We start from the raw sequence: 27,652 nt of genomic DNA on the forward strand, positions 1-27,652 counted from the left end.
ATTGCGAGAATCAGACACAACTTAGCGACTAAACCGCCACGTTCAGAATAAGTCTGTTTTTCTTTTAAGAATAAGAGGTATTAAAAAAAATTCAAACCCTAGGGAATGCCAGTACCTGTCAGGAAATGATATTCACCATCACACTCATGCACAAAGTCACAGAGCACCTCTGCCCCTGGTGACTTGAGTCCAAGACAGATCCACAGCCATGCAGATGGAATGAGAGTGCCCACACCAGGCTAAAAAGGGTCCCCAGTTTAGAATAGTTTGGGGTGATTCCAGGAAGATTACTGACAGTACAGAATCAGTAAAGTCTCATTAGGAAAACAGAAATTGTGCTAAATAGTTCAAACAGAGAGTATTTACTACAAGGAACCCTTACAGAAAATGATCAAAGGACTGAAGGATCAAAAAGTTTCAAGTGAGGAAAACCAGAGAATGAGAACGACAAAAGCTGCTACAACCCCTTGGGCTCAAATAACAGAAGGGAGGAGAGGAGATTACCAGAATCCAGAACACACTGACTGCTAAAATGCTACGGACCGCTGCCACCCCTGAAACATCTCCATCTCTGCCTGAACCATCAAAAGCCGCTGGGAACAGTAGTCACCTCTGGCCTCTGTTTTGGTACCACTGAAACCCAGGAGTCCCTTTGACAACTGGTGGTACTACCTGTGTGTGCATGCTAAGTCGCCCTTACAAGTAACTGTACCTGAAATAATTTAAACACTTACAAATTATAGAAATTACACCCATACCAGCTTTTTGACTCCAGCAACCAAACAGCAATTAACATACTCACTAATGATTCAAAAGTTTTACAATAAAAAATGAATCACTATATTCCTAAAGGCTTATTTTTAGTTGGCCCAGCTATTTATTGCTAAGTATATTATAATTTAATTAATCTAGATTTTATGGTGTTCTCTAACTTTTGGATATTCCATATTTAAGACAAAGCCTAGGCTTCCTGAGTAGTAACGAATCCCTCGGTAGAAAAGAATCTGCCTGCCAGTGCAGGAGACGCTGGTTCAGTCCCCTCGTTTGAGAAGATCCCACTTGCCGGGCAATAATTAAGCTCATGAGCTACAACTATCAAGCCTGTGCTCTAGAGTCCAAGAACCACAGCTACTGAAGCCCTGCATGCCCTAGAGCTGGTGCTTAGCAGCAAGAGAAGCCACAGCAACGAAAAGCCTGGGCACCACAGCTAGAGAGTAGCCTCCTCTCACTGCAGCTGGAGAAAAGCCCACACATCAACAAGACCCTGCGCAGCTGAAAAATAAGCAAATCTATCAATAAAACTACAAAACAAAGCCTGGTCTATTGGGTATTAACACTGACGTCACAGTAACTCATAAAACTACCATTATATTCTAAGAAAATATAACCAAATAATAGAAATCTTTTATTCTTTAATGTATACAGTAACAAAAAATTCAGTTGATTGAAAAAAAAAACATTTTGTTTGATATATCAGGACATTTTCTAATATATAAAATGTCATCTACCAGGTGTAAATGTAAAATGATGCCCTACTTTCTAAAATTCCCATTCACCCATTGTGTAATATATCATGCTTCATGCTGTTTTACATTATGTAAAATAAACAATGAATACAGACTCTGGATTTTAATGCCTGAGGTGTGAAATTAGTTCTCTGCCAAGTGTGTTTTTGATCGTTAGAGATTTAAAACATTCAGAAGTGTGTCAGTCTGAGACACATTTCTTCAGTTCACTTACAAGAAATGAAAAGCAATCTAGATATTTAAAAGAAGAGAATGAGACTGTGTAATAGAATGCACTGTGTTGTGATTTTGCACACGGTCTTTGGTATTCATTGGATTTTATGCATACTACTCACACGGGCAATAAATAGTTCGCATACTCAGTTTTGCTAATTTTTCCTCTGAGGCTCCTTTACATTGCAGTTACCACAAATCCTCCATTATAACAAGATCATCTTGTTTACAAAAGTATAATCTCAAAAAACATTTGCATCTCTAATGTAATTAAGTACTTGTTCACATGGTAATACATCCCACCTAATCTTCTATTTACAAATTTCCATATCTGCACAATGAATAGAAATATTTTTGCGGTTAATAAAAATCATTGGGGACTTCTGAGCTAAGATGGTGTAATAAAACTGATGCACAGAATTTCCTTTCCCAACATTCAATTCAGTGAAATAAAAATAGCAAAACCCAGGAAAAATTCAGGAGCAGCAACTAGGCAATCTAATGCCATGAACCTCAAAAAACAGCAGCCTAGAGGGGGAAAAAAGATGAGGATCTGGAGCAGAGTGGCAGGTATTTTATAGTGAAGGACTTAGTCTTATCCCTCAAAAGCCAAACTGTAAGTTGTCTCTGAATACCTCCAAATCTGGGGAAAATGAACTGAGTGATATTCTGATGGGGAGTAGACTCAGATACAGAGAACAGACGAGGTCGCCAAGGGGAAGGAAAAACGGGGGAGGAATGGACTGAGGGTCTGGATTAGTAGATGCAAACTGAACAAGAAACAAAATCCTATTGTACAGCACATACGCAGTATGAAAATAATATAAAAAAGAATGTATATATGTATATAATAATCACTTCACCGTATAGCAGAAATCAATACATTATAAGTCAGTTATATGCTTCAGTAAAAAATAAATTAAGATAAAAGGAATACACAGCCATTGATTATAATTTGTTGAATAAAATCACTGCCTCTCATGGAATCAAAGTGAGTCAACTCTGCTTTTGTTTATTTGAATTTTCTTTGTTTCCTTCTTAGTAAATTTGGCTACAGGTTTTTCAGGTTTGGTTATCTTTTCAAAAAAACAACTCTTGGCTTTGTTGATTTTTAATGTTTTTCCACTCTGTTTTATTTCTGCTAACTAGGTTTGTTCTTTTTCTAGTTCCTTGAGGTACACAGTTAAATTGAGATTTTTTTTTTATTGTAGGTGTTTATTGCTATACACGTTCCTCATTAATGCTTTTGCTGCAGTACATGTTTTGGTATGTTATCCTTCCATTTTTATTTGTCTTGAGGGTTTTTTTTCCCCCTTTTGATGTCTTCTTTGACCCACTGGTTGTTCAAGAGTGTGCTGTTTAATTTTCATATATTTGTGAATTTTCCACTTTTCCTTCTGCTATTGATTTCTAAAATGGCCAACAGTTATGTGAAAAGATGCTCAATATTACTATCATCAAGGAAATGCAAATCAAAACCACAATATGTTTTGCTCAAAAATGGACAATGAGTGTTAGCAAGGATGCAGGAGAAATTGAAACCTTTGCACCCTGATGGTGGGAATGCAAACTGAACAGCCACTGTAGACAGGAGCATGGAGATTCAATTCAAACAACTGAAACTAGAACTACCATTTAATTCAGTAACACCACTTCTATGTATTCACCCAACAGAATTGAAATCAGGATCTCAAAGAGATATCTACACACTCATGTTCACTGAACTATTCATAACAGCCAAGATGTAGAAAAAAAACTAAACGTTTATCAACAGATGAATGAACAAAGAAAATGCGCTATCTACAAACAATGCAATATTCCCAGACTTTAAAAAGTGCGGGAGGTGGCAGAATTCTGCAATTTGTGACAATGCTACCGAAAGCTCAGCCTCTCTGCACACCAGTGCCGAATCAGATCCTGGAGACAATTTTGGGTGAAGTAGACAAAGACAGCTTTATTATGTTGCCAGGAAAAGCGTTTCAAGGCAGCCTGGATATAAAGTCATTTCTTCTTCTGGTGAACTTGCTCTTTTCTCCTAAAGACTTCAACTGATTAGATGAGTCCTACCCACATTCTTGAGGGTAATATACTTTACTCTAAGTCCACTGATTTAAATGTTAATTATGCCTAAAAAAATACCTTCAGGTCAACATCTAGATTTGTGTTTGACAAAACAACTGCGTACCATAGCCTAGCTATGTTAACACATAAAATCAGTTAAGAGAGAAATAGTGTGAAGGAGAGAGAAAGGAAGAGACAGAGGTCACGAGTCTATGGAAAAAAATTGAGAATCAAAGCAGCTTAATAAAGTTTAATAGCTATTAGAAACTATAAGTAACAGGATATATATAGCTAACAATTCAATTATTAGTCTAGAGAAAAAAGGAAAGGACAGCCGACTCCAGTACTCTTGCCTGGAAAATCCCATGGAAAGAGGAGCCTGGTGGGCTATAGTCCATGGGGTCACAAGAGTCAGATAAGGCTTGATGACTAAACCACCACGGAGCTGTTAAAAGGACCCTGGCTCCTTATGTTCATTCTGTCTTGGCTCTGTTGTCCCAGGTAACTGTCACCTAAGACACACCCATGACCACAGGAAGGAGGAGGGTGGTACCTGAGAACTCATTACTCTAGAGTCAGGCTGCCTGGAATTAAATCCTGGTTCCAACACTCACTAGCTGTTTGACCCTTGACAAGTTTCTTCACCACTCTATACTGCAGAGACTTCATCTATAAAATGAGAGATAATAGTACTTAACCCAAGAAAGTTGAATGGGTTATTTTATTTAAAGCACTTAGAATTAACAGTGCCTGGCAGTGGCAAGTGGAGAAGGCAATGGCACCCCACTCCAGTACTCTTGCCTGGAAAATCCCATGGATGGAGGAGCCTGGTGGGCTGCAGTCCATGGCGTCACTAAGAGTCGGACACGACTGAGCGACTTCACTTTCACTTTTCACTTTCATGCATTGGAGAAGGAAATGGCAACCCACTCCAGTGTTCTTGCCTGGAGAATCCCAGGGACGGGGAGCCTGGTGGGCTGCCGTCTATGGGGTTGCACAGAGTCGGACATGACTGAAGCGACTTAGCAGCAGTAGCAGCAGAGAAAAAAACCTGATAAAATCATAGTAATAACAGATTTTAAAATGCAAACATATTAAAAAGATAAAAGTAAAGCAAATAATATGAAGGAGAAATAAGGATGATTCAAAATAAAGTTAACTGATGTCCTTTAAGTAGAAGGCTTAATAAATAAATTTCCATGGGGAGAAAAGAATTAAACTTCAAATCAAAAAAACGTATCAGATTTCAGGAAAATCCTAGTTAAGTTATTGAACTTCAGTCAGGCTGGCCTTGGATTTCAACACAATATTTCATGCCATAAGCACAAGAACAATATATACATAATTCTATTACAACATGTAGCCATGATATTGCTATTGCTAAGTCACATCAGTCGTGTCCGACTCTGTGTGACCCCATAGACGGCAGCCCACCAGGCTTCCCCGTCCCTGGGATTCTCCAGGCAAGAACACTGGAGTGGGTTGCCATTTCCTTCTCCAATGCATGAAAGTGAAAAGTGAAAGTGAAGTTGCTCAGTCGTGTCCGACCCTCAGCGACCCCATGGACTGCAGCCCTCCAGGCTCCTCCATCCATGGGATTTTCCAGACAAGAGTACCGAAGTGGGGTGCCATTGCCTTCTCTGAGCCATGATATTAGTCAAGTATAAAATCAACAGTCTGTCATTCTAAAGCACGAAAGAATCTATGGACCACAAAACTCATGAGCAGTTCAGAAACTGCTTTGTAAAATATATCAAAATGTAAAGCTACTTTTATAGAATGAATGAAAATAACAAACTCAGGGTTGGTAAAACAGTGTAAAAACAAGTGATGAGCTGTGTCTCCATTTAAGTAGAATATAAATAAAAGCATATAGATTATGCTTATAGAATAGAATGTAAATGCCAGAAACCTGGACAGTATGAAAATAATGTTACTGACATATACCAGTAGATTAAAGAAAAATATTATAAAAGAAAACATGAGAGTACTAATTCCCCATCATCAAAAAGAAGTCAATCAACACCCTCTTGAATTGAAGATGTGGTTTTAAAAAGGCTCCAAATTCTTAATGATTTTCTTAATCTTTTTATTTAATCTTAAAAGGATCCTTTAAGAAGTAATGACTCAAAACATTTGAGTTTTAGCAAATTTTTTTTGTTTTTTAGAAATGGTTTATTTTCTGTTAACCAAATTTCCATTTTAAGAGTGTGTGGAAGAACAGCTAAAGACCACTCAGTGGTCGTTCCTACCCATTCAGTGGCCTAAGCAGTGGGAATTGCAGAGCAGTCTTCAGTGGAAGGCTAAGTACTCCAGTCTTCAATGGGGAGCTGCTGAATAGGCAGAGAAGGCAGCTGCACTCCTTTGGACCAGCCCACCACCTCAGGTTGAGTAGCAGTGAACTCTGGAGCTGGAGCAGTCCATTCCGCCTGAAGTTCCTCCTTGGTTACAGCCTTCTCAGCTGCAGCCTGCTCTTCCATTTCAGTCTCTTCAGGATCTGGAGTGGAAATCAGGCATGACCTCCCATGGGTGTTCTTGGAAGATGGTGCCACGCACAAACAGAACTTCTCGGCATAGCATCCACTACATCAGACCCACTGAGTGAGTTCCCTTTTTAGGATCTTACAGCAGGATACATCAACTCAATCTTAAAATAATACTTCTGTAGCAAGTATTACTATTAAATTCCACTCATTGGGCCAGAAACCCTTGTGGTGTTTTCAAAAAACTTGCCCCTCGTGGAGCACACTGCCTATACTTGTGAGTTCATTGGCCAGTGGCCTCAACTCCAAATGTTAACAATGTGCAGTTAGCAACTTCTTTCACTCCATCTTATTTTCATTTGCTACCTCTTGTTGTTGTTCAGTCACTAAGTTGTGTCCAACTCTTTGCCACTCCGTGGATTGCAATATGCCAGGCTTACCTGTCCTTCTCCTTACCTTACCTATCTCCTGGAGTTTGCTCAAACTCATGTCCATTGAGTTAGTGATACCAACCACCCATCTCATCTTCTGTCATCCTCTTCACCTCCTGCCTTCAATCTTTCCCAGGGGTCTTTTCCAATGAGTCAGCTCTTTGCATCAGGTGGCCAAAGTATTGGGGCTTCAGCATCAGTCCTTCTAATTTGCTACCTCTAAATTCAAATAAAACAATGCATTTCATTCTTAAGATATCACAACATGATCCTGTTTCATGAAAAATATTTTTCAAAGCTTTCTTTCTAGCCTCTATTTATATACATACATAGAAAAATTATGGAATAATGTTCACTTAACATTGTTTGTTGGGGGTAGTGAGACCGGAGATAATATTTATCACTTTCTTTTCTGCAGTTTTTTTGAATTCTTAAATTCTTCATTACACAAATAAAAAAGCAATTTTTCTATGAAAAGAAGTTTTGGTATCAAATGACAAGAATGAGTTCCACGGACATAATGTCTTCTAGATACATACGAAAACTACAATACATTGACATAAGGATTAGCTTTTCAAAGGCATGTGTACCTTATTTCCAGAATTAGATAATAACTGTCTTTCAGAGAAAAGTGAAAGTTCATAGCTGTTAATGATGCCTACCAAATCACTAAGCACTTAAAAATTACATGTTTATAATTCCATGCCTTGCATGCATACATGCTCAGTTGGGTCTGCCTCTTTGTGACCCTATGGACTGTAGCCCACCAGGCCCCTCTGTCCATGGGATTTTCCAGGCAAGAATACTGGAGTGGGTTGCCATTTCCTTCTCCAGAGGATCTTCCAGACTCACAGATCCAAACCCTGTCTCCTGTGTCTGCTGCATTGGCAAGTGTGTCCTTTATCACTGAGCCACTTGGGAAATCCTTATAAATATACATTTGTACACAAAAAACAAAGATTCAGTTTTGGTTTTTTTGTCTTTATTTTTGCATTTTGAACCATCATTCTGTTAGCAATCAAAAATAAGTCTAGTATGCAAATATATGCCTGGTTTTTTTTAAACACACGTAAAATTTTTAAAACATAAAACACAGAATAATCTTATATCATGATTTCTTTGAAGGAAGAAAATTAAAAGATATTTACATTTGCATCTATAAAGAACCTCTGGAAGAATACAGAATAACAGAGTTAGTAGTATATTACCTTAAATTTGTTAATCAGACATACTTCCATTTTCCCTCCCTATTCTTTTTGTCAAGATTTTTTAAAAATATCTAAAGTGATCAAAACCATTTTTTTCAACAATGCTTATTACTCAGACCTCCATGAATCTAAGTGGCAGCTGCAGTAAAGCAAAACTCTCTGATCATTCCTTCTAACCTTATTGGTTCTCTTGCTAGTAAAAAGGGTGTGAAAAGGGATTAAATTCTCAGTTACCCAAGAACCGTCTCAAGTGATGTTCAACTCAAGGTGTCTGGACTACAGCCGCCGACAACTGCCATAAGAGGGGGGAAGATGCACGTGAAAAGAAGGATAGAAAATTATGCACAAGCAAAGTATACATATAAATACTTCCTCTTCAAGCTGAAAGGGAAGACATAGAAATGCACATTAGGAAATAAATATTTAAATAAAATAATTGATTAATTATGCCCTGTTAACTCCTTATTTGACTTCAAGGAGGAGGATATATGATAAATATATAATAGTAATCTGGCAATTTTTTAAATTAGTTTGAAAGTGGGGACAGTAGGAGGGGAGAAGCAAATATTCTTTACATTTCCTCTACTTTGGACTTAGAGCCTCATTTTACAAACCAGGGCTCCGAAGTTGAGACTCAGAAAACTTAGGATGAAAAGACAGCAGTTACCTAGGCCATATCTTTCCCCATGTATTCACTCAATGTGTTACATTTAACAGAACTAATGTACGTTAAGCAGGAATGGCAGTCAAGCCACAATAAAAGCAGCTTTGTCTTCAGTCTGAATATTCTTTAAAGGAGAGCAGAATTTTTTTAAACTAATTTATTAAGCGATGGCATAGTGAGTCGTTTAGGTAAAGCAGGGTCTATTCTCAGAGACTGGGGGTACCTTAGCAAGGCCATTAATGAAGTAACTACAAAGATATATTGCTGGAATAATTGATTCGGATCATTAAGAAGGTCAAGTTGGACACATCAGTATTTCGTGATCCTATTAGTCAGTTAAAGATAAACTAGCACTTTAATAAGATTGAATTAAATTTATTGCTGTAACTCCAAGTCTTAATAACCATAGCCAAAATGCCAGTTGAGCCACAGAAAATTATCCTAAGTGTTTAAAAACCTCAAAACACTGTCCTGTAAATTAAATGAAATTCTTTTCATGTTTGTACCCAAGTGTCAGTGTCAATGTATTTATGGGTATGTCTGTATGTCTATACTGGAGAAGCAAACGGCAATCCACTCCAGTATTCATGCCTGGAAAATCCCATGGACTGAGGAGCCTGGTGGGCTACAACCCATGGGGTCGCAAAGAGTCGGACACGACTGAGCGACTTCTGTGTGTGTGTGTGTATGTCTATATGGAGTTAGAGTCTGAAAAATGGTGTATGGTATATATGAAAAATGATATAATGATATATGGCTTTATGACGATAACATATATGTATGATTTATAAAAATATACAGTCTGAAAAATCACTTATAAAAATGTATATATAGTCTGAACTGAAATATGATTTTCTCATTCTTCAATATAACTGAGTTCCTTTCTTTATGTTTTATAATTAGGCTTATTTCTTATCCCCACAAATAGAAAATTTTACTGTACTACAGTTTAGTTTTCCATTATTGTTTAATTAAAGGTAAGCAATAAAAAAATCCTTTGGGAGGGACTTCCTTGGTGATCCAGTGGTTAAAAATCTGCCTACCAATGGGATATGGGTTCGAGCCCTGGTCTGGGAAGATCTCACCTGCTTTGGAGCAACTAAGCCTGTGCACCACAGCTACTGAGCCATACTTTAGAGCCAAGGAGCCACAACTATTCAGCCCGTGGGCTGCCACTAATGAAGCCCGCGGCATAGAGCCCCGTGCTGCACAACAAAAGAAGCCATGACAATGAGAAGCCCATGCCTCACAGCTAGAGTAGCCCCCACTCGCCACGACAAGAGGAAACCAGCACACAGCAATGAAGACCCAGCACAGCCAAAAATGAATTAGTAGAATAATTAAATGTTAAAAAGCCTTAGAGAAAAATAAATTCTAATCAGTTCTTTTATCTACATAACTGATTCACATGTGTATCCTTTAGCTCAGCTGGTAAAGAATCTGCCTGCAATGCAGGAGACGATGGTTTGATTCCTGGGTTGGGGAGTTCCTCTGGAGAAGGGATAGGCTACCCACTCCAATATTCCTGGGCTTCCCTGGTGGCTCAGATAGTAAAGAATCCGCTTGCAATAGGGCAGACCTGGGTTCAATCGCTAGGTTGGGAAGATCCCCTGGAGGAGGGCAAGGCAATCCACTCCAGTATCCTTGCCTGGACAATCCCCATGGACAGAGGTGCCTGGCAGACTATACAATTCATGGGGGTCACAAAGTTAGACACAACTGAAGCAACTTAGCAGCAGCAGCGGCAGCATAGTGCATTTAACACAAAGCAGATAAAACTTGGGTTACCGATGTTATTACAATGTGGCATTCTGTTTCATGTTTCATATTGTTTGACTTTCTTTCTTATAATACCTGTTTAGCAGTTGTTAGATGCTAATTATAAATTCGAAGAACTCCCAATCATCCAAACAGACATGTAGACACTGATTTGTATTAAAATAGAAATTGTGCTCTTTAAGCTTTAATCATATAAATGTATAAACGTGAATGCTAATCTATTAATGTTCAAATTGTACAGATTAATATGCTCCTAATGTTATAACTCATGGGTGTTTTGAAAGCTAACCAAATTGAAAACACCACTCCTGACAATGCGAGGATGCTTTTGCTATTGCTGTTAAACCAGAGTCTTGTTTCTAAATATATATAACACAACAATTTGAAAGACTTAAAATTCTATGAAAATGTAGATTAGTAACACATAAATGACCTTCTAAATCTCTTTTTAAGCCACGCTCAATTGTTTATGAGAAACTGGTAATCAAAATATGGAAAAATGGAACACCCCACTCTAATACGTTGATTACAGCTCCTCCCTGATCTCTACCAACAGTTTAGTTTAGTTTATTTTTTTAAAGCTCATAATTTATATGAAAAGACACGGGTTGAAATGAAAATGTGTGGAAGAAAACAAGCCTCATAAAATGAAAGAAGTGCTGGCTTGCTTAAGGATGACATAGCATCTATCAGTAAAATGAAACAGCTGTCTCCAAAAACAAAGATAAAAGTGGAAGACTTCCATAAGGAAAAGGAGAGGGAAACCATGCTATTTCATTCGAACTCAAGAGTCCTGAAGACAAAGAAAGGTCAGTCATTGACGGGTACATCAGCTGTGGTAGAACTACTCACGCTGAACGCTGAGGTCCAGGGGGTCAACCTTGCTCTGAGTGGTTTCAGTCTAAATGCCAACTGCTCAGAGATCTTTCCCAGCCACCCTCCCTTATTTAGTCGCAACTCATTCAACCAGCGCAGCAGCACTATTATTTATCCCTCACCCTGTTCATTTCCTTCAAGGCACTTAGTACTTTACTGTTTTTCCCACTGCTCCAACAGGGCAGGCTTCACTTAGAATTTGTCCACCACTATATGCGCAGCATCTCTCACACAGTGCCTAGCACACATAGTAGGCATGCAAAAAAAACAGTCATTGAATAAATCAACAAATGTTCCACTGCAACAGAGAGAATACCAAGGCCCAGCTAGTCCTAAAAAAGATGAGCTGTGACTCCCTAAAGATGGATTCTGGATCTTCTCTCTCTCTTCCTAACTGACTTCTTAGTTACACTGAACTCATCATTGTAAAAAATGTTAACAGATTTTTTAACAGACTCACAAAATTCAACACAAAAATTCTTCTCCAAAAGTAAAGTGCTGGTCTATGCCTCCAAGGAGACTCTATGAACCTGTAAGAGAGTTTGGAACTATGGGTACTAGTTTTTTTTGTATTGTCTGTGTGCTAAAGATATTATAATTTGTTATAGAAAGAAATATTCATTTACTCACAAAATTTAGATACTTTATACTTATTGCAGAACCAAAAAGAAAATGTGCTGTGAACTACACTTCAAAGATAGACATAATTTTTCTTTTTATGCTGGTCATAGCAAACACCCTTTTCCAACAACACAAGAGATGACTTCTCACATGAACATCACCCAATGGTCAGTACTGAAGTAAGACTGATTTATTCTTTGCAGCCAAAGATGGAGAAACTCTATACAGACAGTAAAAGCAAAACCTGGAGCTGACTGTGGCTCAGACTACAAGATTCATATTGGAAAATTCAGGCTTGACTTGAAGAAAGTTGGGAAAATACTAGGCCATTCAGGTATGAACTAAATCAAATCCCTTATAATTATACAGTAGAGGTGACAAATAGATTCAAGGGATTAGATCTGGTAGACAAAGTACCTGAAGAACTATGGACAGTGCTTCATAACATTGTACAAGAGGCAGTGATCACAACCATCCCAAAGAAAAAGAAATGCAAGAAGGCAAAGTGGTTGTCTGCAGAGGCCTTATAAATAGCTGAGGAAAGAAGAGAAGCAAAAGGCAAAGGAGAAAGAGAGAGATATTTCCAACTGAATGCAGAGTTCCCAGAGAACAGCAAGGAGAGATAAGAAAGCCTTCTTAAATTAACAGTGCAAAGAAATAAAATAAAACAATAGAATGGGAAAGACTAGAGATCTCTTCAAGAAAATTGAAGATATCAAAGGAACATTTCATGCAAGGATGGACACAATAAGGGACAGAAATGGTAAAGACCTAAAAGAAGCAGAAGAGATTAAGAGGTGGCAAGAATACACAGAAGAACTGTACAAAAAAGGTATTAACGACCCAGATAACCACGATAGTGTGGTCACTCACCTACAGCCAGACATCCAGGAGTGTGAAGTCAATTGGATCTTAGGAAGTATTACTATAAACAATGGTAGTGGAGGTGATAGAATTCCAGCTAAGCTCTTTCAAATCCTAAAAGATGATGCTGTGAAAGTGCTGTACTCAATAAGTCAGCAAATTTGGAAAACTCAGCACTGACCACAGGACTGGAAAAGATTAGCTTTCATTCCAGTCCCAAAAAAGAGCAAAGCCAAAGAATGTTCAAACTACTGTACAACTGTGTTCATTTCCATCCCAGCAAGGTTAAACTTAAAATCCTTCAAACTGGTTTCAGTAGTATGTGAACCAAGAACTTCCAGATGTACAATCTGGGTTTCAAAGAGGCAGCGGAACCAGAGACCAAATTACCCACATTCATTGGATCATGGAGAAAGCAAGGGAGTTCCAGAAAAACATACTTCTGCTTCACTGACTACGCTAAAGCCTTTGACTGTGTGGATCACAAAAAAAATGTGGGAAATTCCTGACAATATGGGAGTAACAGACCACCTTCCCTGTCTCCTGAGAAACCTGTATGCAGGTAAACAGTTCAAACCAGACATGGAACAACTAACTGGTTGAAATAGGGAAAGGAGTCCATCAAGGCTGTTTATTGTCACCCTGTTTATTTAACTTATATGCAGAGTACCTCAGGGCTTCCAAAGTGGCTCAGTAATAGAGAATCCACCTGCCAATGCAGAAGATGCAGGAGATTCAGGTTCAACACCTGGGTCAGGAAAGTCCCCAGGAGGAGGAAATGGCAAACCTCTCCAGTATTCTTGCCTGGAAAATCCCATGAACAGAGGAACCTGTCAGTCCATGGGGTCGCAAAGAGTCAGATACAACTGAGCAGCTGAGCACACACGAAGAGTACATCATGTGAAATACCAGGCTGGATGACTCACAAGCTGGAATCAAGATTGCGGGGATCAATGTCAACAACATCAGATATGCAGATGATACCACTCTAATGGCAGAAAGTGAGGAGGAACTAAAGAGCCTCTTGATGAAAGTGGAGAGTGAAAAAGTTGGCTTAAAACTCAACATTCAAAAAACTAAGATCATGGAATCTGGTCCCATCACTTCATGGCAAATAGATGGGGAAACAATGGAAACAGTGACAGACTTTATTTCCTTGGGCTCCAAAATCACTGCAGATGGTGACTGCAGCCATGAAATTAAAAGATGCTTGCTCCTTGGAAGAAAAGCTATGACCAACCAAGACAGCATATTAAAAATCAGAGACATTACTTTGCCAGCAAAGGTCTATCTAGTCAAACCTATGGTTTTTCCAGCAGTCATGTATAGGTGTGAGAGTTGGACCATAAAGAAGCCTGAGCACCAAAGAACTGATGCTTTTGAACTGTGGTGCTGGAGAAGACTCTTGAGAGTCCCTTGGACTGCAAAGGAAGATCAAACCAGTCAATCCTAAAGGCAATCATACCCTGAGAAAAACATGATCCAAAATGATACATGCAACCCACTTTTATTGCAGCACTGTTTACAATGGCCAAGACATAGAAGCAACTTAAATGTCCATTGACAAAGGAATGGATAAAGATGTGGTACATATATACAGTGGAATATTATTCAACCATTAAAAAGATTAAAATAATGCCATTTGCTGCAATACATATTGACATAGAGAGTGTCATACTGAGTGAAGTAAGTCAAACAGAAGGAGAAATATATCACATTCCTCATAAGTGGAATCTTAAAAAAAAATAAAAAATTGATACAAAGGAACTTACCTACATAACAGAAAGAGACTCAGAGAACAAACTTAGAGATGCAGGGAGAAGGGGAAAGTTAGGGATTTTTGGAAGGTCATGTACACCTTGCTATATTTAAAATGGGTAACCAACATAGACTTATTGGAATACTGCTCAATGTTATGTGCCAACCTGGATGGCAGGGAGGTTTGGGGGAGAATGGATACATGCATATGTACAGCTGAGTCCCTTCACAACATTATTAATTGGCTTATACTCCCAATACAAAAAATGTTTAAAGTTAAAAAAATAGAATAAAAAATAAAGGAAAGTAACCCTGAATATTCGTTGGAAGGACTGATGATAAAGCTGAAGCTCCAATACTTTGGTCACCTGATGTGAAGAACTGACTTAGAAAAGACTCTGATGCTAAGAAAGATTGAAGGCAAAAGAGTAAGGGGGCAGCAGAGGATGAGATGGTTACATAGCATCACCGACTCAATGTACATGAATTTGGGCAAACTGCGGGAGACAGTGGAGGTTAGAGGAACCTGGCGAGCTGCAGTCCACGGGGTCACAAACAGTCAGACATGACTTAGCAAATGAACAATATTTTTTTTTAACTTCAGTGTAATGACTATTTCAGTTTCAGTTAAATGTGTTTAATTAAAAAAAAAACTTCACAAAAAACATGAGTTAATGTACTTTCCCATTTAAAAATCATTGTGCCCTTATAGACAAAATGCAATAATCCTACTTAGAATACTTTGTTCTAATAGTCTATGCCATAAATAATAATAATTATCGGCTTCCTAGGTGGCTCAGTGGGTAAAGAATCTGCTTGCAATACAGGAGACACAGGAGCTGCAGGTACAATTCCTGGCTCAGGAAGACCCCTGGAGAAGAGCATGGCAACTCACTCCAGTATTCTTGCCTGGAGAGTCCTGTAGACAGAGAAGCCTGGTGGGCTCCAGTCCATGGGGTCACAAAGAGTCAGACATGACTGAAGCAACTGAGCACACATGCATGCAACTTAAAACATACTATCCACTAGGTATTTTATATAACTATTAATTCATAAAATTATCACAATTCTATGAGAGGATTATTTATAGCTCTGTTTTACAGTCAAGAAAATTGGAGGCTGAAATGAGTTTTAAAAAACTTTCTAAGGTCAAGTTGCCAGTAAATGGTACTATAGAGGCATTCCGATTAAAAAAAGAAAAAATAGCACATAATGAAATGCTGTGATGGGCCAAACAATAATCTCATATCAGAAGAAAAATATTTATCTACACAAAATACTGAAGAAAAATCATCAGCGATTTTTAGATACTGAACATATAATTTCTGCAAAGTGAATATCATAATTTTTCCACACTCTGTGCCTTGGATAGCTTTATTACACTTAGCCCAAAACCTATCCCATGCCTCTCTGCTTTGACAAAGCTCTTTTCTACATTACAAAGTTCATATCGTAAAATGTCGTATTGAAGAAAGATGTAAAAGAAGATTATAAGTAATTTTCTTATTATCAATAAAATTCCACATTCCAAAGGTACACTGCAGACTCCCCTGCTGTTGGAAGGCTCACGGCACGTACTGTTAAGGTTATTACATCCCATAGATAGTCACGGTGTTCTGAAGGTAGATCCTGGGAAGTGAGAATAATTCAAAGAAAATGTCATTTATTTTCTTTGTCCTTCCTGTCTGCTGGGATTGAATGTTGATTTTTTTTTACCTATTTAATTGTTCCCCTAAGCACATCTGCAAAAAGATACATCATATCCTGAAACCATTATATGTTCATCCAAGGAGCTTTTTCTTGAATCCAACAAAATAGTTTTTTTTCATTTACGATCTAATGTGTCTGGAGTGAGCATTGACTTTGTGTCCTTTCTAACAGATAACCATGAAGTCTGACACAGGTTGCTTAGCAACTCCTTATGCCCAGAAGTAGAAATAACTCTTTGATATACTCACTATGTGTATTTCTACTGATTTATTTCATTTGCGTTTAGCATGGGAGATCAAACAGAATCATTAGAATCCTACTAACACCCCCAAGGGTAGAAGAGCTCCTGGTCCACTTTAAGCTGAAGTACCCAGAGATCAAAACAGCTTATGTGGCATCACAGAACAGCACCGCGGAGTAAAAAGGACAATAAATACACTGTGCTGTCCATTAGCAAAGACAAGGTGTGTCCATTCTCATCAGTGCTGGCACTACACTGGTCTGTGAAACTTGAAAATAATTCTCAAAACTGTTATTTATAAGCTCACTTTTTTTTTTGAAATGATAAAGGACTGCATACTTCCCATTATATGGTTTGCTAAAAAGTCTTTGATATCCTGAAGGACAAGCCATTGTTTTAATGCATGACATAATATAATTCATCTTGCAGCAGGAACAATACTAATCACTTCACTTGTTTGCATCAACCATCACTCTTCGACCCTCATTGTATCTGATCCAATCTAAGCTCATTTATATTTTTCGTGACTTGTTTATATAGAAAGAATTCAACCAAACACGCAGTGGTACTGCACTTCAGAACAATAATCCATGCAGATGAGTCCTGGGTCTTAAATCCAAAAAGGAAAAGCTTAAAAGCTTTTAAAATAGAATTTTGGAGAGGAAATATGTAGCTAGTATTATGACGTAATGAATGTGAAAACATACGATATTGGCAAGGATAAAGAATTTTAATACAGGAAACCAGTTAGGTTTTTAAAAGCCTACTGTTTTCAGCACGAGTTTTCAAATTTCAGTATTCTGGAAATCTGCAAACTTTTTTATACTAAATCAAATAACAAGTAGAAAGTCTTTTTAAATGGTAAAACATTAGTATAGAAACCTCAAATTTATCAATATAATAACATCAAGGCAAAATTTACCCCATAACAAGACTAATATTTAAGGAGTTATTTTGTTTTACACAATTATTTAAACATCACCTAAGTGTCTATGAAATGGAGACTAAACTATAATAATCTATACAGTGGAATATAAACAGATAAATTTAACAATATATATAATGGAATACATTGCAATAGCTTTAATTCCTTTTTTCTTTTTTGTTAATTATGTAGATCTCTATAAACTGATATAGAAAGATTCCCAAAATAAATTGCAAAGTGAATAAAGTGTGGTGCGGTAGAATAGTTTGCTATTACATTTTTTACATTGTGTTCACAAAAGGAAGTTTTATATGTGTTCAGTTCAGTTCAGTTCAGTCGCTCAGTCGTGTCCGACTCTTTGCGACCCCATGAATCACAGCACGCCAGGCCTCCCTGTCCATCACCAACTCCCGGAGTTCACTCAGACTCACGTCCATCGAGTCAGTGATGCCATCCAGCCATCTCATCCTCTGTCGTCCCCTTCTCCTCCTGCCCCCAATCCCTCCCAGCATCAGTCTTTTCTAATGAGTCAACTCTTCGCATGAGGTGGCCAAAGTACTGGAGTTTTAGCTTTAGCATCGTTCCTTCCAAAGAACACCCAGGGCTGATCTCCTTTAATATAAGTGCAAATGTATCTGAGTGTAAATACTATAAATATGTGTGATATATTATATATAGTATCTCTAGAAGAATGTACAAGGAACTGGTAGTAATTTTTGCCCTTGATAATTGTATGTATCAGTGACATTTTTCACTGTACATTTATGCAAAACTTCAGAAACTCAAGGGCAGGGCCCCCAGCCCAGCCTGCCCTGTTGTCACAGGGGTGTGTGAACCCAGAGCCTCCTGTCTCACTCATATATACCCATTTAGCATTCCCTCCAGAGAGGGCCCTCCAGCCCCCAACCTAGGTAAATGCAAGATCCACCTTTCCCACCAGGGCTGCCAAAACTGGTCTGCTTTCCCCACCAGAATGATGTTGTTATTGTGAACCAGGGAAACAGGAAAAAAGGCACAGTCTTTATCCTCACAGAGAAGGCGATGGCACCCACTCCAGTGCTCTTGCCTGGAAATCCCATGGACGGAGGAGCCTGGTAGGCTGCAGTCCATGGGATCGAGAAGAGTCAGACACGACTGAGCGACTTCACTTCACTTTATGTCTCTTTATGTTCTATCCATGTGATATGGCAGAGATAGAAAGGTGGACTCTCTTTTTCTTATTGATAGAGAAAGAATACATAACACATAGTGCCCAACAGATCCCAACAGTAGCACAGGTTGATCAAGAAAGACTGAACCATAAAAATAAAACAAGCGTGGGAGAAAAATCAGAATATTTAGTCCCACTAACCCAAACTCCAGCAAACAGAATTAACAAGACTTCAGAATATGAAAGAATAGCACTTTTCTATGAAATGTTATTTCTCTTAGATCTGAATTCTAACAACAAAGGAGAATTTAATAAGGAATTACTCTAAGTCAATGCAAAAGATCAAAACTTCTTTTAAATGAGCTAATAATTATGGCAACCCAGTAGCGCCGCAAATGTGCTGTGCTAAAAAAGAAACAGAGATAGCTCTAATGGAATACATTTCAAAGTGGGGTCCGCATAATACAACTCTCATGAGAAGTTGTCACAAGAGAAAGTTCCATGGTCAAATAAGTTTAAAATATTGTACACTACATTTTTTGCCAGAAAAAAAAATCACTGATGTATTGGAAACTCTGGGTGACTGATGTTGCTAGAAACTTGTTTCAAACTCCTTTGACCACAAAAATATTTTCATACATACACAACTATTAAAATTCCTGGGAATTAGTACTTCATTTATCCCATTTTGGGAAACACTTCTTTAAGAATATAAAGAATATAAAAGCACTTCTTTGATGACTTCCCAATAAGCAAACACATACCTTATCAATAAACCAGAAAGACTATTAGTAAAAGGCTATGATTAAACTGATTATTCTGCTTTAGTTAGTCAGATGAAGTTATTAAATAAGACATTGCAATGAACTTTCAAGAATAATTAACCTAATGTTAATCCATACGTAGACCACTCTTTTATTTACAACATAACATTTATCACTACCCTTTTTTTGTTTGTTTATTTATGTGCTTATTTGTTATTATCTATTTATTCCCACTACAATGTAAACGCCATAAGAATTGGGATCCTGTCTGTCTTACTCAATGCTGTATCTCCAGCACTTTGAATAGCTGTTGTTTATACCAGTTTCTCAGGGCACATACTAGTTTCTCAACAAATGTTGACAGAATACTTGAATAAATCTAGTACTTTTCTCTTTGTTCCTTCAAGTCAAAAAAGGACTTCTCACTTTTTCTCCTAAGACAGGAGCAGTTAAAGGAATTTCTGCTTTGTTTTACTAGATGTGTCACCTTGAACAGGTCATGTCACTGCTCTACACCTCAGCCTCCCTGGCAATAACAACACTGTTGTGGCAATGAGTTAACATATACAAAGTACTTAGAACAGTGTCTACTGTATGGTAAGCCCTCCGTAAGCGTTAACTGTGATGGTGATGGTGGTGGTGGTGATGGTGGTGGTAATATGTTCTAAGCAAAAAGTCTTAAATTTAAATGAATTTGGGAAATGCCTGACATAAAATTAAACATATTTTATTTCATTTTTAACATCTTTTAATATGCATCTGTGAATCTTCAAGTAGACTCAATTAGAACAATACCAAAAATTGACCCTTAGGTTGTCTTTTATAGAAAACATACGAATACCTCCTAAAATACCAGCATTTCCAAAACACACAGTTTAGGAAGAACTCAATTAGAAGTCTTTCCATAAAGCAAATACATACATAAGACCTCACTCCATCCACCTCAGAACACATAGAAATTCCCATGAATGATAAATTAGAAAATGAGTGGATGCAAAAGGCACCTAGATCCATGGTCCAATTTATTATTAATCTTTTACCTTACGCTATGGAAGTCAAACATGCTCTGGCTGTCAGTGTTGTCTTTTCCTGAAGCTCGCTGACATTATTCCCTTATCATGTTAGCAGTTGGCTGGATGGTTTCATTGAAGCTTAATGCTTGGGCTCTCATCTTCAGTCTTCTGCACCCTGGTGCTAGCTTGGGACTGTTGCCATTCTTGTCTCCCAGCTACCTTATTTTGCAAAAGATCTAAGTTAACATTCTTTACCACAGTCTTTTCAGTCAATGAGACTTCAAAGGATAAAAGAGAATTTTACCATGATCAAAAGAGTAAAGTTGTAGTAAAAGAAAATCTGAAGGTCTTTCACCTAACAAGCTGCTACATAAATGAAAAAGATTAATGGTTGATTTTTAATGCTGTTTAAAGGAAAAGAATTTTTATTTAAACACGTGAAAGTGAAGTCGCTCAGTCATGTCTGACTCTTTGCAACCCCATGGACTGTAGCCGACCAGGCTCCTCCGTCATGGGATTCTTCAGGCAAGAGTACTGGAGTGGGTTACCATTGCCTTCTCCAGGGGATCTTCCCGACCCAGGGATGGAGCCCGGGTCTCCCGCATTGCATGCAGACGCTTTACCCTCTGAGCCACCAGGGAAGCCATAGATCAAGAAAAAATTAGAATCCCAAGGGCCAACACTGGCACCCCCTGACAGGGAAGCAATGGTGATGAGTCAAAGCGTAGTAGTATGGTGTAGTGAAAACATGGGCTCTGGAGCATAATAAGCCTGAACTGGAAATACAGCACCACATCCTCCCAGCTTTCGGCCCTCTCTGAGTTTCCATATCACTATCTACAAAATTATAAAACACTATATAGATAATATTCATTGAACAATTACTTGCAGCCAGGCACTATTTTAAGTTCTTTATGTGGATTAACTCATTCATTCCTCATGTCAATGCCCTCTAGCCCAGGACCACCAAGAACATACCTTTGGTCAAATGAGGTTGGGTTTATTGACTTGTGAAAATGAGGGAGACCATATATTAGGGAGAACTGTGAGGCATCTCAGTAGGTGGGTGTTAGAAAGGACTAGGATTCAGGACTGTATTAGTAATTTAGGGAAAGTTCAAAAGAGTGGAAAATAGCTTTGTATTTGACCCCATGATTTTCCATGGGGTCACAAAGAATCAAACATGACTAAGCAAGTGAGCACGCACACACAAACCTGTTTATGTTCATCAGGCAAAATGCCACAACCAAGCTGCCAGTGTCAAGCTAGCATCTAGAATGCCAAGACCTAGCTGATAGAGCTGGGCCAGCTTCTGATTCTCAGGTGCTGCTCTCCTCTTTCTCATTTACAGCAACATTATAGGATAGGTACTACTTATCACTGGAAGAGACCCTGATGGTGGAAAGAGTGAAGGCAAATGGAGAAGGGGGCAGCAGAGGATGAGATGGTTAGATAGCATCACCAACTCAATGGACATGAATTTGAGCAAACTCTGGGAGAGAGTGGAGGTCAGAGAAGCCTGGCGTGGTGCAGGCCATGAGGTCGCAAGGAGTCGGACACGACTTAGTGATTGAACAACAAAAACAACAACTACTTATCTAGATTGTGAAGATGAAGAAATGAAGTTTACCTGACCATTAAGCAAGAGTGTGGAATTCAAATCCAGATAGGTGACGGGCACTATTCCTTGCGATCCATAACCAGCACTCCTAAACTCTGTACTATTCCACCTCTCAGTGTTAGTTATTACCACCTTACAGGATGGCTGTGAAGACTGCAGCCGATTCATGTAAACACCTGGCTCATGACAAAACTTTCATGAAAAGTGGTACCTCTTATTATTAAACAGAGAAACTAAAACATTCTTAATTTAGGTTTACTTTCAGTTGCACAGAAGGTCCTACTTTGTGGACTGAGCATATCAAGAGGAGCAGGAAATCTGACTCTAGGCCAGATTTTGTCACTAACACACCATGCAAGTATGAGCCACAAGACTTTATAAAACCATACAATGGTCTGTCCCCAAGGAGTTCTGAGTGTTTTTTTTAACAGTTGCCATTGAAGAGTTCTAATTGTTTGACTCAAAATATTTAATCCTGTTTCTAGAAATGCCCTTCTCTAAGTGTTCTCTGGAGGCAAGTAAAAATACAAATATAATGCATTTTTTATGTATAAGACTGGAGTCATTTTTTAAATTATCTTTAAATATATATACACATACAGTTTTCATTTTACTCTATTGGTGACTGCATATTAAATGTAAAGTCTGGCAGTGAGGGTCCCAATGCTATACTAGTGTCAGAAATAGGTACAAAAATATGGCATTTTTCAAATATATTCTTAAAAGCTTGATTTTCCTCTAAACAAAATTTTGTGTATATTACTAACTTAAAATTAAGAATAAGACAAAATTCACTTATTCTTTGATTTCAACTCCAGGCCCCTGGTGCATTCATAGTAACTCTGGCTTTTATTGTCTGTCACTAGAACATTCTAAAGTCCATTGTCCTTTATCTTACCACTCTTCCAAATTTAATTTTTCCTATTTCTCATCCTTATTCTCTATTAGTTAACAAAATAGTTCAGGTTGATTTGGTTTACTGATAATAAACCATTGTCTTAACCCTCCAAGATGACATATTTGCATATTTTCATTAAGAAAAAAGATTAATAGAGGACTTCTGACATGCCGGACCATGCAGAAGCATGGCCTAGAGGAGCTACCCCACGCCCGAGGTCAGAGGCTGTGGCCGAGAGGAGCTACCCCAGTCCAAGGAGCTGGTGGCTGCATGGGCACAGGAGGGCTGAGAGGAGCTACTCCACGTTCAAGGTCAGGAGGGCCGGCAATGAGGAGATACCCCTCATCCAAGGTAAGGAGCGGCAGCTGCGCTTTGCTGGAGCATCTGTGAAGAGATACCCCACGTCCAAGGTAAGAGAAACCCAAGTAAGACAGTAGGTGTTGTGGGAGGGCATCAGAGGGCAGACACACTGAAACCATAATCACAGAAAATTAGTCAATCTGATCACATGGACCACAGCCTTGTCTAACTCAATGAAACTAAACCATGCCATGTGGGGCCACCCAAGATGGGCGGGTCATGGTGGAGAGGTCTGACAGAATGTGGTCCACTGGAGAAGGGAATGGCAAACCACTTCAGTATTCTTGCCTTGAGAACCCCATGAACAGTATGAAAAGGCAAAAAGATACGACACTGAAAGTTGAACTCCCCAGGCCAGTAGGTGCCCAATATACTACTGGAGATCAGTGGAGAAATAACTCCAGAAAGAATGAAGGGATGGAGCCAAAGCAAAAACAATACCCAGTTGTGGATGTGACTGGTGATAGAAGCAAGATCCAGTGCTGTAAAGAGCAATATTGCATAGGAACCTGGAATGTTAGGTCCATGAATCAAGGCAAATTGGAAGTGGTCAAACAGGAGATGGCAAGAGTGAACATCGACATTCTAGGAATCAGTGAACTAAAATGGACTGGAATGGGTGAATTTAACTCAGAAGACCATTATATCTACTAGTGTGGGCAGGAATCCCTTAGAAGAAATGGAGTAGCCATCACAGTCAACAAAAGAGTCTGAAATGCAGTACTTGGATGCAATCTCAAAAACAACAAAAATATCTCTATTCAATTCCAAGGTAAACCATTCAATATCACAGTAATCCAAGACTATGCCCCAACTGGTAACACTGAAGAAGCTGAAGTTGAATGGTTCTATGAAGACCTACAAGACGTTTTAAAACTAACACCCAAAAAAGATGTCCTTTTCATTATAGGGGATTGGAATGCAAAAGTAGGAAGTCAAGAACCTGGGATAACAGGCAAATTTGGCCTTGGAGTACAGAGTGAAGCAGCACAAAGGCTAATAAAGTTCTGCCAAGAGAACGCACTGGTCATAGCAAACACCCTTTTCCAACAACACAAGAGAAGACTCTACACATGGACATCACCACATGGTCAACACCAAAATCAGATTGATTATATTCTTTGCAGCCAAAGATGGAGAAGCTCTATACAGTCAGCAAAAACAAGACCAGGAGGTGACTGTGGCTCAGATCATGAACTCCTTATTGCCAAATTCAGACTTAAATTGAAGAAAGTAGGGAAAACCACTAGACCATTCAGGTATGACCTAAATCAAATCCCTTATGATTATACAGTGGAAGTGAGAAATAGATTTAAGGGACTAGATCTGATAGATAGAGTGCCTGATGAACTATGGACGGAGGTTCATGACATTATACAGAAGACAGGGATCAAGACCATCCCCATGGAAAAGAAATGCAAAAAAGCAAAATGGCTGTCTAGGGAGGCCTTAAAAATAGCTGTGAAAAGAAGAGAAATGAAAAGCAAAGGAGAAAAGGAAAGATATAAGCATCTGAATGCAGAGTTCCAAAGACTAGCAAGGAGAGATAAGAAAGCCTTTCTCAGCAATCAATGCAAAGAAAGAAAGGAAAACAACACAATAGGAAAGACTAGAGATCTCTTCAAGAAAATTACAGATACCAAGGGAACATTTCATGCAAAGATGGGCTCGATAAAGGACAGAAATTGTATGGACCTAACAGAAGCAGAAGATATTAAGAAGAGATGGCAAGAATACACAGAAGAACTGTACAAAAAAGAGCTTCATGACTCAGATAATCACGATGGTGTGATCCTCACCTAGAGCCAGACATCCTGGAATGTGAAGTCAAGTGGGCCTTAGAAAGCATCACTACAAACAAAGCTAGTGGAGATGATGGAGTTCCAGTTGAGCTATTTCAAATCCTGAAAGATGATGCTGTGAAAGTGCTGCACTCAATATGCCAGCAAATTTGGAAAACTCAGCAGTGGCCACAGGACTGGAAAAGGTCAGTTTTCATTCCAATCCCAAAGAAAGGCAATGCCAAAGAATGCTCAAACTACCACACAATTACACTCGTCTCACACGCTAGTAAAGTAATGCTCAAAATTCTCCAAGCCAGGCTTCAGCAATACATGAGCCATGAACTTCCAGATGTTCAAGCTGGTTTTAGAAAAGGCAGAGGAACCAGAGATCAAATTGCCAGCATCTGCTGGATCATGGAAAAAGGAAGAGAGTTCCAGAAAAAACATCTACTTCTGCTTTATTGACTATGTCAAAGACTTTGACTGTGTGGATCACAATAAACTGTGGAAAATTCTGAAAGAGATGGGAATATCAGACCACCTGATCTGCCTCTTGAGAAACCTATATGCAGGTCAGGAAGCAACAGTTAGAACTGGCCATGGAACAACAGACTGGTTCCAAATAGGAAAAGGAGTACGTCAAGGCTGTATATTGTCACCCTGCTTATTTAACTTATATGCAGAGTACATCATGAGAAACACTGGGCTGGAAGAAGCACAAGCTGGAATCAAGATTGCCAGGAGAAATCTCAATAACCTCAGATATGCAGATGACACCACCCTTATGGCAGAAAGTGAAGAGGAAGTAAAAAGCCTCTGATGAAAGTGAAAGTGGAGAGATAAAAAGTTGGCTTAAAGCTCAACATTCAGAAAATGAAGATAATGGCATCTGGTCCCATCACTTCATGGGAAATAGATGGGGAAACAGTGGAAATAATGTCAGACTTTATTTTGGGGGGCTCCAAAATCACTGCAGATAGTGATTGCAGCCATGAAATTAAAAGACGCTTACTCCTTGGAAGGAAAGTTATGACCAACCTAGATAGCATAGTAAAAAGCAGAGACATTACTTTGCCAACAAAGGTCCATCTAGTCAAGGCTATGGTTTTTCCAGTAGTCATGTATGTATGTGAAAGTTGGACTGTGAAGAAGGCTGAGCGCGTAAGAATTGATGCTTTTGAACTGTGGTGTTGGAGAAGACTCTTGAGGGTCCCTTGGACTGCAAGGAGATCCAATCAGTCCATTCTAAAGGAGATCAGTCCTGGGTGTTCATTGGAAGGACTGATGCTAAAGCTGAAACTCCAGTACTTTGGCCACCTCATGCAAAGAGTTGACTCATTGGAAAAGACTCTGATGCCGGGAGGGATTGGGGGCAGGAGGAGAAGGGGATGACAGAGGATAAGATGGCTGGATGGCATCACCGATTCGATGGACATGAGTTTGAGTGAACTCTGCAAGTTGGTGATGGACAGAGAGGCCTGGCGTGCTGTGATTCATGGGGTCACAAAGAGTCAGACATGACTGAGCAACTGAACTGAAGTGAACTGAACTGAAGGCATCACAGAAGCAAATGTCAAGCGATAGCTTTGGCCATATATAGAGAGAGGGAGAGAGGAAGAGCTCAAGCTAGTTCCTTGAGTAGAAAGTATAGGTAACCTATACTTTGATATTTCAGGAGTACTCAGTCTTCATTCTTACTTCTAGAAAACTATACATATGTTACATGTTTATGGACAGGAAAAGGAAGGCTGATTCTGTAATGGCCAAACACAAAGACACACACTCGCAAATACAGTGTCATTGTTTGGCTTCTATGGGGTCAGGATTTAAAATTTTTCTTTTTGCAACTAAGTTAGTAAGCAGTAAATTTTAAGTAATGAAATTAGTCACATCAACATGCTGTCAAAACTAAATAATATCTCAACTCTTGAAGGATTCCAAAAGGAAGAACTTACATTCCAAGAAATGTCTAGAATTTAGTTCCTTAAATCTGCTGCCTGGGATGCCTCCTAAATTTAAATTTGTTCAGTTTGCCATCTATGAAAAAAAAAGAAAGAAAGAATATCAACCAATCCAAATTTCTAGATTCACTTTTTTGTGAGAAGTATGAACTTAACTACATTCATTACCATAAACTGTAATGATTAATCCTATAGAAGAGGGAACACTCAGTATTGTAGATAGAGCCCTGGACTTGTATCAGGTTGACTAAACAACTGACTGAGTTACATATCTGTAAACTGGGAGAGGTAGGGAAAAGAAGTAGTTCCCCAGAGTTCTGAAACTATTTTCAAAATTTCAAAACTATAATAGAATTAATGTATTTTTTCACAGTAAGTCTGCACTAAATACTAGAATTTTTTTACATGGTAGAATTTCATTATCTCAGGATGGTGTCATTGCTGAACTCATGCTAAAGAGATCAGTAGTTATGTGTTCAGATTAATTTAAAATGAAAAACCTAATTATCATTTAAGGAGTGCTCTTGGTGAGGAAAAATAGACAAAATATTTCAAAATGTTGAATCACTGGAGAAAAATTAATTAAAAGAGCCTTTAGCAGTGAAAAGGTCAAGAACCACTTGTTCCAGACAATGTCTATGATATCTGCCTGCTTCAAAAATCAATACAACTATGCATCACTTTTAATATTTTTTAATTCTTTATATAAATTAGATGAAAAAGCAGGTCAAATTTTATTTA

The 27,652-nt window shown here is 38.6% G+C and overlaps 1 non-coding gene and 1 pseudogene across 1 annotated transcript; one reads left to right on the forward strand and one right to left on the reverse strand.

The window, feature by feature from the left end:
- Positions 1–27,652, forward strand: part of LOC100297616 (small ribosomal subunit protein eS24-like) — a 120,326-nt pseudogene that overhangs the window by 88,937 nt on the left and 3,737 nt on the right.
- LOC112446490 (small nucleolar RNA SNORA62/SNORA6 family) lies at positions 6,461–6,610 on the reverse strand. Its single transcript, XR_003034500.1, has one exon. It is a non-coding gene; the product is annotated as a small nucleolar RNA SNORA62/SNORA6 family (small nucleolar RNA).

The sequence above is a fragment of the Bos taurus genome, chromosome 4 (genome assembly GCF_002263795.3).
Source record: "Bos taurus isolate L1 Dominette 01449 registration number 42190680 breed Hereford chromosome 4, ARS-UCD2.0, whole genome shotgun sequence".
Lineage (NCBI taxonomy): Eukaryota > Metazoa > Chordata > Mammalia > Artiodactyla > Bovidae > Bos > Bos taurus.